Genomic DNA, 13255 nt, shown 5'->3' with positions numbered 1-13255 from the left:
CAGAGAAGATAACAGGCAAGGTCTCTTTGCAGGACAATTTTTCCAAGCATGACAGCATTTGCATAATGAATCAAAAATTAGAGAAAACTATATTGGCATGCAACACAAATTGCTACTGCATGTCATGGATGTCAATCTACCCAGGCATGCTTCTTGCAGTGAATGATGGAGACATTAGTATGGAGACAGAGATCATTTTATTCTGAGGCACCTGGACCTGTATGAGATGCCAGATCCATTCTCAAAGGGCTCAGATGGCTTTGGGAGCAGCTGAAGCACATCTGTAGCAGTAAAAGCAAAGCCCAGTCCAATTCAGCAGAGAGAATTCATGGTTAGCTCCCTCAAACCCCGACAGCACTACTAAAGATCAATGTATCTCTCTGAGCATAGTCCCCATGGCAGCAGTGCTGCCTTCTGAATCAGGACCCATCTCCTGTGACTTCATGGAGGAGTTCAGTCAGCTTCTCACCACTGCTTCTTGGTGGAACACCACCATTGGGACAAGCCTTGTTGGTCTTCAAAGTAACAGGAAAGGGAGAAAGATAATAGAGAAGGAAAATTTGTGAAAACGAACAAGGAAACTGCATTACTTTACACACTGCACATTACACATCAAAGACATCTACCATCCAATAAGATAGGTTGTATCACCTAATCAGTACATGTATATTTTATATATATACATGTAAAAGCATTTCTGTGTTAATTTAATGCATAGAAAAACATTATTAGATTTTTAAAAATACAGAATATCTGATGTCTCACACATACCAGTCCCATCAGACTGTGAAGACCAATTATATCCCAAAAAGGTGTAATGTATGCTCAGGAGTCCCTAGGAGAGCTTTCCAGTGTCCACCCTGGCAGTGTCTGAAGCTGCCCAGCTCTGCAAATCGCTTGTCTTTATCTCTGTAAGTCTGCCAGTGCTGTCCATGCTCTTCTGTACTGCCCTGCATTTGTGGCTAACAGCTCTGCCAAAACCCTCTCAAGGAGCAGAATGGAGACCTATGCAAGCCAAGGCTAGAAAATCGACTAAAGAAACAGGTAGTTCCTAGTTCTCCCAAAATATTGGGCAGTATTTGATAGCTTCACCTAAAATTCCTGTTGGCACATGTCCCTTCGACATTTTCCACAAAGAATGAGGGAAACCAACAGCTAAAATCTCTGTGCCAGGAGCAGTTCATTTATCTGACAAAAATCAGCGAAATCAACAAAGGTTAAGAACAGTTTTCTTAGCTTCATCTTAGGAGGTCTGTATGTTATAAACAGGCCATTAAAAGGCAATTAAGAGAGAGAGAGAGAGAGAGCAAAAAGTTATTAAAAATGTACCAACAAAAAACTCATTTCACTTTTTTTCAACAGGGCATCAAGGAATTCCTGTAAGACTTCTAGTTCATTTCAAGGAGGAAATTCTGAACGAAGCCAAAAATAGCTGATAATCAAATTTTCAAAATTGAGAGGAACACGGAAACCCCCAGAGGTTCGACCCAGGGTGGCACCACCGCACAGACCGATAAAAATACCATACATATTTCAAGCAGGATAGGGACCACGGAATAGAAATCACTCTGCTAAGAGAGCATTTAAAACAGTCGAGAAAATAAGAGAAGGGTTTGAACTACAATCGGTTTAGAAACACAGCAGAAAATATTTTTTTTAAGGCAACCAACGATAAGGAGAGCCGCAAAACTATGCGCCGAACTCATGACAGCTCATCGCAGGGACAAAACACGCACCAACAGAGGCACGGCGCTTTAAAACAGAGATGAACCCCACGTTTTTACACTCAGAATAGATTGTTTTCTTTCTTTCTTGGGTCACCTTTAATGCTTCCCTGAGATTTTTTTTTTTTTTATTTCCAACAGCCTGCTTAAACACGGGTCTCGGTCGTTTCCCGGCACAACTGCACTAGCGATTAGGAATCGAAATTAAGCGGATAAAAAAAAAAGAAAAAAGCAACAACACACAGACCCCCAAAGTCTTCTGCGAGTCTTTGGAGCAGTTCTTTTCCTCGCTAGCCTCTCAGCGGAGCTTCCCGGGGACTGACACCCAGCGCCGGGAGCGTGGCCCGGCGGCGGCTCCCTCCCGCCGATCCCGGCCGGCTCCCAGCTCCCTGCCCGCCCTCCGTCTTCCCAAACTTTCCGGGCTGATCCGCGGCGCCCCGGCCGCGGGACGGAGCGCCCGGTGCCCTAGTCCGCAGGAAGCTGTCCCGCCCGGGAGCCGATCCCGCTGCCCCGCGGCTCTCCCGGGACACCGCGGGCTCGCCCCGTGTCCCGTCACGGCGCTCCCGGCCGCCCCCTTCCCAGCGCCTCCCGCACCCACCGGCCTCCGCCGGGACAGCGGGCGGGAGAGGGGCCGCCGCGCGCCCTTACTTGGAGTTGCGTTCTCCCGAGGGACGGGAAGGGCCGGGCAGCGGCGGGAGAAGAGCTGGGTCCGCAGCGCCGGCCGCCGGCAACTTCCCCGCTCCGCCGCCACACGTGGAGCTGAGGAGCGGGCTGCGCTGCCCGCCCGCCGCTCGCCGCCGAGGACGTGGCAGCTCCGGCCCTCCCCCCGGCCCTCCCCGGCCGCGCCGAAGGCTCCTCCCGGCCCCGCTCTGCGGAACGCGGGGCGCCCTCTGCCGCCCGCCCGGGCACCGCCCGCCCCAGCCGCGCCCGGCCCCGCCGCCCCGGGGAGCCCGGCCCCGGCCCCGGCCGGAGGGAGCCCGCGGGCCGCGGAGCTGCGTGCAGCACCCCAGGCCCCCTCAGGTGTCGGGCGCGCAGGACGAGGGAGAGAGGTTTGTAAAGGAGAACGCAAAAAACAGGTGGCATCAGGACAGCGATTCTTTTTTTTTTTTTTTTTTCCTTTCGCGTACCAGCTGGACGGAAGCGCCTGTTGAGTTGGTCAAACTCTGCGATAATGAGCCGAAAATAAAAATGGAGCGCAGGCTGCACGTCCTCCGGGAGCAGGGGCTGTGTGGGCAGAGCGACGGGACTGGGTGTGCTGGGGAGCCCTGTCACACTCAGCCTGAGCTGCTGCTGTCTCTGCACCGGCGACACCCCAAAACACCTGCAGCTGCTTCCCAGCTCCCGTGGCTTAGGCTGACTGCCACAGAGAGTGTGAGTGAGAGACTCCTCTGCTTTCTTACTGCGGAGAAAAGACCTCTCACCACCTTCCTAAAAAGACAGAAGCTGTAACTGGTGGAAAATAGATCTCAGACATCTATTTGTCTTTTCTTCTTGTCAGGATTACACATATTGAGAATAAGAGACGTTTCTTGGGCTTGCAGTGGTTGCAGTGCGTCTGACAATTAGCTTTCTGCTGAAAAGGTTGGTTGGGAGGAATCTTGCTCTTCTTCCGGGTTAATAACAGCTACAAAACTCTTTCCAAGCTTAGTGGTTTCATCCTTTTCCTCGTGCCTTTCTTAAAGTGTTTTCTGTCAGAGTGTTCATGACAGGCACCTTAGTGTAACCTTAATAAACCTTGTAATTGAGTGGTCTTAGACTGTCCTGTTGTTACCTCCTGTTGCTCTTCTTTCTGCTGGAAACATCCATTTCTCAGAGTGCCGGGCACAGTTTTAATCTCGAGGTGCACTGCCAATTTGAGGTTGGGTTCTGACTTTGAAGTCGTAAAGAAGTGCTGTTGCTGATGTTCAAATAATGCTGAACCGCTTAGGGCTAAAGCAGAGAAGAAATAAAATTGTGCTTTTCTAAAACATCTCTCACACTGTGGTTATCTCAAAGGGCTTTATTAAGTAATGTCAAGTAAAGGGGCACCTTTAAGCATAGCAGTGATTCCATGCACAAACGTACCTTTGAACAGGGAAAATTTTGGCATTAGAGTTATCTACTCATTTAGTAGGGCTATTATGTATGCTTAATGATCACTTGCAGTGCCATGAGAAATATCCAATAATGGTCACCGCTTAAAACCATTAAGAAAAGATAAATTATGGGTGTATATTAAATTCCTCCTTGGGCTGACTCTAAGTAAGAAAATGCAGCCAAGTCAATTTAAGGTTAAAGTGAATGTGTGAATCTTTGCTACATATTCCAGGAAAGCTGTTAAACTTACAAAGTACATAATTGGGTGGTTATTAAGTTACATATTTATACTAAAGTATTCCAACAACAAACTATACTGGAGCTTAGAAGTTTGAGCTCTAGATCTGTCTAAGGCTAGCTGGCACAGAATTACCTTCTACTGTGATCACTCCAGCTTTAGCGATGCCCAGCAACAGGATGTTGCCATTTAAGAAACAGAGCTTCCTGTCTGAGCTTTAAGAAGACAATGCGTGGGCCGTATAGGTTTTCCAACCTGCATCTGCCCAAAACAGCTATGATTAAGTGCATTTTTGTTTAGCTATTGATTTATTCACCTGGCTTCCTCAAATATCGGATATATGTATGTCTCCTGTCCAAGAGAAACAGGGCTCTTCGGAGTATTGATTGCAGCAGTGAAGTCTGCAGTATAGCTCAGTAGATTTGGCTCACATTTTAAGACATTGCACTGTTCTAGGTAGTAGGTAATAGTAGGTAATAAACCTACACGTCCTTTGGATGTAGGTGTAAAATCTGCTGCCAGGATTATAATCTTTATTATTTATTCCTAATGTAGAAAAAAGAAATATTTTCAGGTTGAACTGTCAGTGTGCAGTAATCTCCCTATAAAGCTGCTCAGAATTTATAGATTTGTTTTATGCAGTACTGTAAAAGTGTGGGAAATGCTATTGCCAAATTCAGTATTTTGTCCTTTTGTTGTATCCTACTTCTGTGACAGTAGCAGCTTAGTCTTTTAATAAATACGTGTGGTTTTAGGTATATGCATGTATGGAGAGAACAAGAAAAAAATCACACACAAAGTGCAACTGAAGTGCAGAAACTCTGGTGTTCGGTACAAGTTCTAATGCAAAGTATAATTGGATGGATTCATATACATGTACACTTACAAGGCCCTTTCTCTTCAATATTGTTTCCTTCTCTGGGAACTTAAGAGTGGCAAAACCTTACTGATTGTATCCTTCCCAACTGGCAAAGTATTTTGTGACAATAAGAAATAGATGTTGCTTGCCAAGACTCTGGATTTGTGATTTTCACAGTCTCTGGCAGTTTTGGACTTTTTCTCCAACGAGTGGCAGAACCACATCACAAATACTTTCCACCTCTGTGCAGTTACACCCCTGGGTTTTGCTGGTCTCTTTGCCTTCCAATAACTCCTTTGCCTTTCTTTTGATTTCTTTTTTGTTCCACACTTTCTTCAGATTTACTTTGGGTTTTTGTTTTCCTTATTCTCTGTTCATATCAATCTCCTGTGAGACTTCCCCTAAATCTCATCATCAGAGTCTTCTTTCTCTCATAAGATTCAATGTGGAGATCTCACAGTTACCTCCAACACTCAGACTAGATGATCTGTCAAGCTTTGTGTGGGACAGAGGTGCCGTGGAAGTGCCTATTTATCTTTTTCTGACTATGAAAAGTACATAAGAAGTAGATCAGATTTAGACATTTAAAGTGGGGTGAGATTAATTCCATTTTATGGTATTTCTCTGTTGCCAGTGAAGTCAAAAACAAACTGAGTCATTTCAGCGCTGAAAGATAAGAAATTTTTATGTCCTGGTAACAGTGGTACCTGAGGTGATGGATAAAGAACGCTTTCTTTTCTAACTCACCAGCTACCTCAAAACACAAGTGACCATTTGTTATTATTAGAGTGTAGTTTGGTAGTTTTGGACAAGTGAGAAATCCACATGGCTTTTAGTCTGTGTTTTCAGTGATTGCTTCATGATAGATGTCACTCGCTGAACTGTCTTAGAGACTATAATGCTCTTTCTTCTCTGGAGAGGAGATCTTTGGAGCTCAGTCTGTGTTACAACAAGCATATCAAAAAGGTGCTTTAAGGAGCACAGCAGCTCAGGACTAGAAGTAACTATGTATGGAACAAGATCCTAGGAATAGACTGTTTAAAGCTCAACATTTTCACACTAAGAATGAGATTAAAAACATGAAAGCAAATAAAAAGGGAAAGTAATATACATGCTGAAAAACTGTCAATAATAATAATGTCTAAATTGAGGCAGGATGCTTTCCTGACTTGGGTCTAGAAATTATGATGACCTCTCTATATATAGAAAGCCAAAGTAAATTATCACAGTGCTTTCTTCTGACTTTACAAATTATGGAAAAAGCTCTTCAAACAGAAAGCTGGGCTATATTGACAAGGTAGAAGAAGCTGTTTTGTTTTGTCGCCATCCTGCAGAAATCCTTTTTCTGAAACCTGAATAACACTTTCACAGTCACAACAGTTTGCCCAGCGTAGAGCCTAAAATAACCTTTAGAAGATGTGAGTTTTGACACAAAACAAAAGACTGGATTCATCTGCTGGTGTTAACTTGGCATAGCTCCATTGAAGTCAATGGAATTATATTGATTTACAAAAGGAGAAAATCTGATCTATAAACATTTGAAGCTAAGACTAACACACACTAAGACACTATGCTTTTTCCCTTGTACTCCAGGTTGCAACAGAACTCCTGAAGTGTAAGATTCCTTTTTTAGCAGAATATGATATGTAACATTCTGAACGATATTATGGAAATGTGATGTCACCAGAACTTTGGCTGATCTTACCCGAAAACCATAAAAATATTATTCAGAAACTTCTGAGGGATAATTTCTATTTTGTGTGTTGGATACATGCCAGTGTATTTTGCAGGCTAATTCTGTAGTGCAAGTTTAGTCTTTTTATATTTCATCCGCTGTCACAAGTGATCAAACGACAGATAAAAAATTTACTTGATAATAATTGAGTATGTCATCTGCTTTCAAGGGCTCACAGTTCCAAAACTGGGAAAAACCGAACAAGGAGAAATGTATAGTGTCTCATTATACTTTATCTTTCAGGTAGCTAAATATTGTGATTAAAAGTCAGAATAGACAGTTATACCTGTACCATGTTTTACAAAAGTGGAAAGATAAGTCACAGACGTTGACAAGGCTTTCTTCGGTACATTCTATTGAAAAAAATGCTTTAGTTGATCTGCTTGTAATTTTTCACACTTTGTCCTCATTTGGCACTGAACTCTATGAAATTTACAAAAGCAACACCTGCAGGTCCCTAAATCACAACCCTCTTGAAAGTTGATGTCTACATATAACATTCTCACATTCAATCAACCTAAATGTGTTAACAGCTATGTGACTTACAGTGAATCCCTGAAGACTTATGCGTGAGAATCTTCTTTGTTTGAAGATGTCTCTCTCTGAAAAACCTGTCATACCAGCCAGACTTTCAAACTCTGCTCTGTAAACACCGTGGCACAGTGCTGAGCAGCTTCCTGCGAGTTACTAAGTGCTTTCAACTCTTACTGAACTTTTAGGAATTGTAGGAAGTTGACTATTTACAGGAAGAGCTGAGACTTTAAAAGAATGAAGTGCAAACTAATTTTATTAGCTTACATGCTTGTAGTTACTTTTAGGTATATTTTGACATTTTCTATTTTTTCTTCTTGACATAAAAATATACTTAACTGGCAAAGTCTTGCTGTCACTTCAATTAAGATTCTCACACCAGCCATCAGCTTCTTCTGTTGCTGTTGATGTTAGAGGACAAAATGTTTTGGAGGAACTTATGTGTAAAAAGCTTTAGTTTTTAAATTTGTGTAGTGTCATGAATTTCAGCAGATAATTTGCTTCCCTTATGTATATAAATGTACTAATACTGTGAGATATTTTTTATTTTTCCAAAATCATAGCAGCCAGATATCCAAAGGACCAATTTGGTTGTGGACTTTTCTCTTAACAGTCAGTGTATTTCCAGACCAGAGCTGTTGACTGCTCAATGATCTGTTGAAAGATTCGGTAGCATTTGGCACATAGATACTGTTTACAGCATGCCCTTCATTCTCTCTGGCACGTAACAGGGCCTTCTGCTTCCTCTTGCCTCCCTGATGATCACCTTACAGTGACTCTGGAAGTAAAATAATGTAATTAAAGGGAACGTGAGTATCTCCAGATAACATTAGAAAATCACATAGCAGGATTATCCAGCTTTGTGCTTAGCAAGTTTAGCGGAAAGATGGGTTCTGTGCTTTTTGACATAGATGTCACTATAATTCTTTGTGATGGGTCTTCACATTTGATGATATTGCAAAAGCAGAGTGAGATAGATTTAACCTTGAAATAAATTGCAATCTGTGGGAATAATTAAACAGTAGGGTGCTTTCACAAGGAAGTGGTGGATCACTATAACTTTGCTTTTTTAAAGTAAGAGTTGATTTTTTTTATTTTTGTTTTACAAAATATGCTTAAGTCATCTGGAAGAAATTTATAGCCCCTGTACTGAGATTATGGGCTGCAGACATTGTAGTTCCTTTTGATTTCCAGAACCATGAATCCATGAAGAGTTTCTTTGTGGATTGTGGCACAGTGAGCAGAATTGTGCTCATAGTCCTTACTTTGCTCATAGTACTTGTAGTTCTGTATTACACTAATGTGTGTAATTAAATGTCATCTCTCAGGACTCAGATTATTTTCTGAAGATGTTAGGAAGTTTTCTCTATCTTGGCCCCTCACTTGCCTGGGCAAAACTGGCCAGATGTACTTTTATTTTTCTTTTCTTCCACCAAACCCATTGAAAGTGAGGTGCTGGATGGACTGGAGGCTAGAGAGGGTGAAGATTTCACACTGGCTGGTTGGAATGTCTTGCTCATGACCCAGCTTTGGGCCTAAAGAAGAGAGATCAGTCATAAGACGAATGCATATGTTTCTGTCAGAAAGAAAGGGTTGAGGGTTTATGCTTACAGTTGGGTGGAGGAGTGGAGTAGATTCTGGCTGCAGATGGGTTCCAGTAATATCACTAATGATGTCACTATAAAACATTTTAATACATAGCAAGATTAAAAGAGAATATGTGATTCCTGTTGACCTGCCTCTAAAAAGTCTGTAACTTGACTATAAAGTCTGAGGGTTATATTTCTATACAGATTGAACTAGGCAGTAAAGACCTGTTCCTCATAAAACTATGCAGGTTTAATTCCAGCCCCCAAACCCTTTTATTTAATAATATCAGATTTGGAGATTTTAGGAGAAACATAAGGAACTGTCTTGTATCAGCAGTTCTTTCTGGGCTCAATTCCAAAGTCTTTTTCCACATTGTATCCATGAATATAATATCTAATATTACATCTGTGGACATACTTAATAATTCAGTTCCTTGGATCCCAGAGGCCAAATTCATAACTTCCTTTTTTTTTCCCCCTCAAGGTTTTATAGTTATAATGCAAAGATATATATATTTCACTTATTTTCTTTTTTTTATTTTTTTTTTTTCAGTGTTGTGAGACTTGAAGTGGGGACATACTCTTACCCCCTCCCCTTCTCCTTCAGTCTAATAACTTCCATGAGTAGGTGCTACTCAGCATGAGGGAGTACAGGAGCAATCTCACCAAGCTGGGCTGGGCATGAAATTCTATTTTGAAACTGGACCCACACAGAAGCCCACAGTCAGGGGTGGGGGTATTTGAAATAGTGCATTCCTGATGGCTTCAGATTTGGAGTTCTGGCTTTGGATCTTTTCCCAGCGGAGATAAACATGATTATACACCCTAGCAAGTGTTATATAATATCTAGTCACATTTGGATTCACTGCTACCTATGTTTGATACTTCCTCTCATACAAAATATTAGAGATTAGTTCTCTTCACCTCCATCTGTGTAGCTGGGTTTTTTCCCTATAAAACTCAGTAACAAGAAAAAAATCCAATGCATTTATACACAGAAAACCAGTCATGCAAAGCATTCGTTTATGAAAGAGAGATGGTTACACTGAGTCAATACTAATACAATTACCTACTTCAACAAGCTCAGTTACTCAATACATTACCTAATTCTGTCTTTTGAAAGTCTTGCTGGATTGTTTTTTTCTTAAGGTCCTCTTTCTGTATGCTTTTATTCTTGTGTTTTCAAGAACCACCAGTAGCTAGAAATGTAGAAGTACACACTGTTGTCATGGAAAACTTGACTTACCCTACACAGATATCTTACCATCACTATAAACAAAAAACAGATGCAAGATTTGCAAACTATATTTACAGCTCTGAGACACAGTAGACTATTTGGTAGAGCTGAAAAATATTTTTTTCTGTCTGTCAAAATCTTGAAATAACCTTTTTGCATTCCTGATATGACCGAAGTTTTGCTTATTCCAAGTGGGACAAAGGTTTCCAGGGGCAGGGAAATGAGTGGTTTGGAAATTGTCTCTATTAATTTTTTAAATAAAAAAAAAATAATCCTAGATGACTTCTCAAGTTTTACCTTACTCTGTTCCAAATTTTTTGCTTCAATTCAACTGTTTTTATTAGTTCCATCCCTAAATGGCAAACCATATTGAGTTAAACATTTCTAATTTGGAGAATATGGAAAGAGAAAGATTTTTACTATTTCCTAATAGAAACTGCTTTGAAATTGATAATTTCACATAACCCCCTCCCCGCACACTTCTGTAGAAATGGTGCTTTCCAAACAAAATATTTATGTTAAAAAGTGTGACTAGTCTGGATTCTCAACAGTTCTTAAAAATTAAGATTGTTGGTTTGGGGTTCTATCTGTGATCCTCTGGAATCAGTGGGAATCTTCTAGTTTCTGGAGACTGTATTAATCATTTTTGCTAACTGTTATGTGTGAAGCTCACAAAAAAACCACCCCAACAACTTTAAATGGGTTTCACTTCATCTTAGGGACCTACTGAAGTTTACAATAGCCTGACATTGTTGTCCAGGAGCAATGGAACAGGAGCTGATTTAAACTCTGCATCCAAGGAACGTGGAGATTTTGGTTCTTCCCCTTTACTTGCAGTTAGACGAAGTTGCTCCACTGCACCTGTATGGCTGCACTTGATCCTCCAAAACTGTGGATTATCCCCGAGTGCTGCACTAATCACAGTTTGAAGTCACTTCAAAAGGCACCAGAATCTAATTGTGATCTGCATAGGAGAAGTGAGTGGTAAAGATGCTCCTCTGCCACAGCTGTTCATCTCCATGTAGTGGTATGAGCAAATTTAAGTGTGTGTCATTGTGCGTTGCCTGCTTAGCATTCATCTTAAGTTTTCCATAACATACTCAGTAAATTAAAACTCATATGCTCCCTGGAGAACAGACAAGAAGCCCCATTCCTTTTCCAGTTCCCACCTTAATCACTAAGTTACAAGGCATACTCTCTCAGGTCCCATCATCAATTATTATCAATATTTCATGAATACTGAATATCAATTATTCTATGTAGAGTGGAACAGCTTCAGCAAAAGTGGTGAGATAGACATTCAGAGTGCTCTATAACTTTGACATTATGGCACTTCCATGGGAAAACAAGCTCAAACCTTTAAGGCAAATGAAGTAACTGGGGCACTTCTGTCCTGGGCTGCATTCAAACTTGAGTCCTTATCAGTGAGTTGTTAGGTAAAAACACTTATCAGGAGCATCCAGCAGGCCCAGAAGAGCTCAGCCTTGAACTTAATCCAAAGCAGTTTGGTAGCAGTATAGTGGTCACAAGACTATGACTGGTACTGGTATAACTTCCTCTAAATTTGATCATTATTTAGAAATAATGGCTGCAGTGGTTTGGTTTTTGATCAAGCAGAAAGAATGAGGGCAGAGAAGCCCTCATATTTGCTATTTCACAAGCGGAGTGTGAAGCAGTAGCTCTTCGGGAAAGCTGTTGCTGGAAGTCTGCACCTGCTCCATCACTCTGCAGCTCACCACAGGGAAAGGTCTGACTTTGCTGAGCTTGACAGCAATGAGCATTGCACAGCTGACAACTCAGAAAGCTGAGGTTGGCTCACACACAGCCATTTCCAGGTGATGAGTTGGGTCAATTGATACATTCACTTTGGGAGACATAGTAAGAACGCTCTCAGTTCGAGCAAGGCTACACTGCATGAGTATCTCCCTCATCGGAAAGAAAGATGAAGGCTGCATACAGGACAAGGCAGGATTGGCATGAGGGAAAAGAAAGAGAGGCAGTATATCTTTTGGAGAGAATAGTTTCATCCATTTTCCCTTGATCTCTTTAAAAGTTTGGGGTACTTCTTCCTTTTTTGTCATGTGTCCCACTTGTAGCCAATGGGACTCTAGGCTTCCATCCTTTCCCCATTTTTCACATACACTGCACAGAGTGCACAGCTATGGGTGTAACTTAACAGTTGTGCACAGACTGCATCTCTTCTCCAAAGAAGAGGGACCGTTACTTCGCAAAAGATGCAGAAATTAATGACTCTTTTGGAGAGTAAAAGAAGTGCAGCTGGACACAGAGGGGAACCAAGGGCAAAAGAACAGAATTGATTGATCAGATGCCTAGCAGTAAACTTCGTTGCTTGGATTCTGAGCTGTGTGGAGCAGAGCAAGTTGTTTAGTTTGATTTTTTTATCAAGTTGCATGATATAGTATATATGATATAGTATAAATAAGAACAACTCACAGTTCAGTACTGCTCTTCTAGGCAGTACCAAATTGTTTTTGGTGCAGGGAATCAATGAGCTCTTGGCTTCTTTTTTTTTAATGTTCCTCCACGCACAGGAGGAATTTCTCATGCTTTATATAGTCAGTTGCTGCTAGATTTTTTTTCTGCCACTGGCATTCAATCTTTGTTGTTGCTCTAAGTGCATAATAACAACACAATATATATTAGCAAAAATACAGTGACCTGTCACTATGTAACTTGCTGCTATAGCTGCTGCAAGAACAGTTTTCCTGTTTCTGCTCGGGACAGAACCTTTCCTAAAAACCCTTAAATAAATCAAATATTCCCACTGTGCACCTTTTACTGTCAAACTTTCCTGCTTTTAGGGCAAGTGTGCAGGGCACTGTTACAGCCTGTGAGCACACAGGATACTGTTGTGAACACGGTATGCAATGGAGGGGCTGGGCCACTCCTCTATCGCAAAGGGCCATGCCCGACAAGAGAGTGGGCTGGAATCAGCTGGAACCAACTTAACCAGCTGGAGCTGGCTGGAACCCGCAGGGTGCAGCCCCTATACTTCCAGACTTGTAGCCTCTGGTCTGTTGACTTCCCTTTGGGACAACTCTTGGACTTTCACATCGCCCCATTAGGGCAGCTCTTGGTATCTCATATCTACGCGCTGGGACGGCTCTTGGTAGCTCCAACTGGTACAGCTTCTCCACTCTCGCATCTTCCCACTGGGACAACTCTTGGACTCTCGCATCTTCTGCTTTGTACAGAGATATGTCATTGGCAACCTTACAGTCCTGCAGTGTTAATCAAACCAAACA

General features: G+C 41.9%; 1 protein-coding gene across 4 annotated transcripts in view; it reads right to left on the bottom strand.

Annotated features, from left to right (window-relative positions):
- The window catches only part of SMCO4 (single-pass membrane protein with coiled-coil domains 4), a 28965-nt gene extending 25953 nt beyond the window's left edge, over nt 1-3012 (bottom strand). Inside the window, exon 1 of one of the 4 annotated variants that reach the window (XM_088051520.1) lies at nt 2852-3012. The gene's annotated coding sequence lies outside the window, so the exon portion shown is untranslated. Of the gene's footprint in view, nt 1-1971; nt 2055-2322; nt 2506-2851 lie in introns of those variants that run through there. The other 3 variants (XM_014258655.2, XM_088051518.1, XM_088051519.1) reach the window with 3 other exon arrangements.
- Between the last annotated feature and the right edge of the window lie 10243 nt (nt 3013-13255).

This window comes from Pseudopodoces humilis, chromosome 2, assembly GCF_049639895.1.
Source record: "Pseudopodoces humilis isolate 2021_Gansu_Grassland_sample_001 chromosome 2, ASM4963989v1, whole genome shotgun sequence".
NCBI lineage: Eukaryota > Metazoa > Chordata > Aves > Passeriformes > Paridae > Pseudopodoces > Pseudopodoces humilis.
Note: the sequence above shows the minus strand (reverse complement) of the source record. Positions and strands in the feature narration are given on the sequence as shown.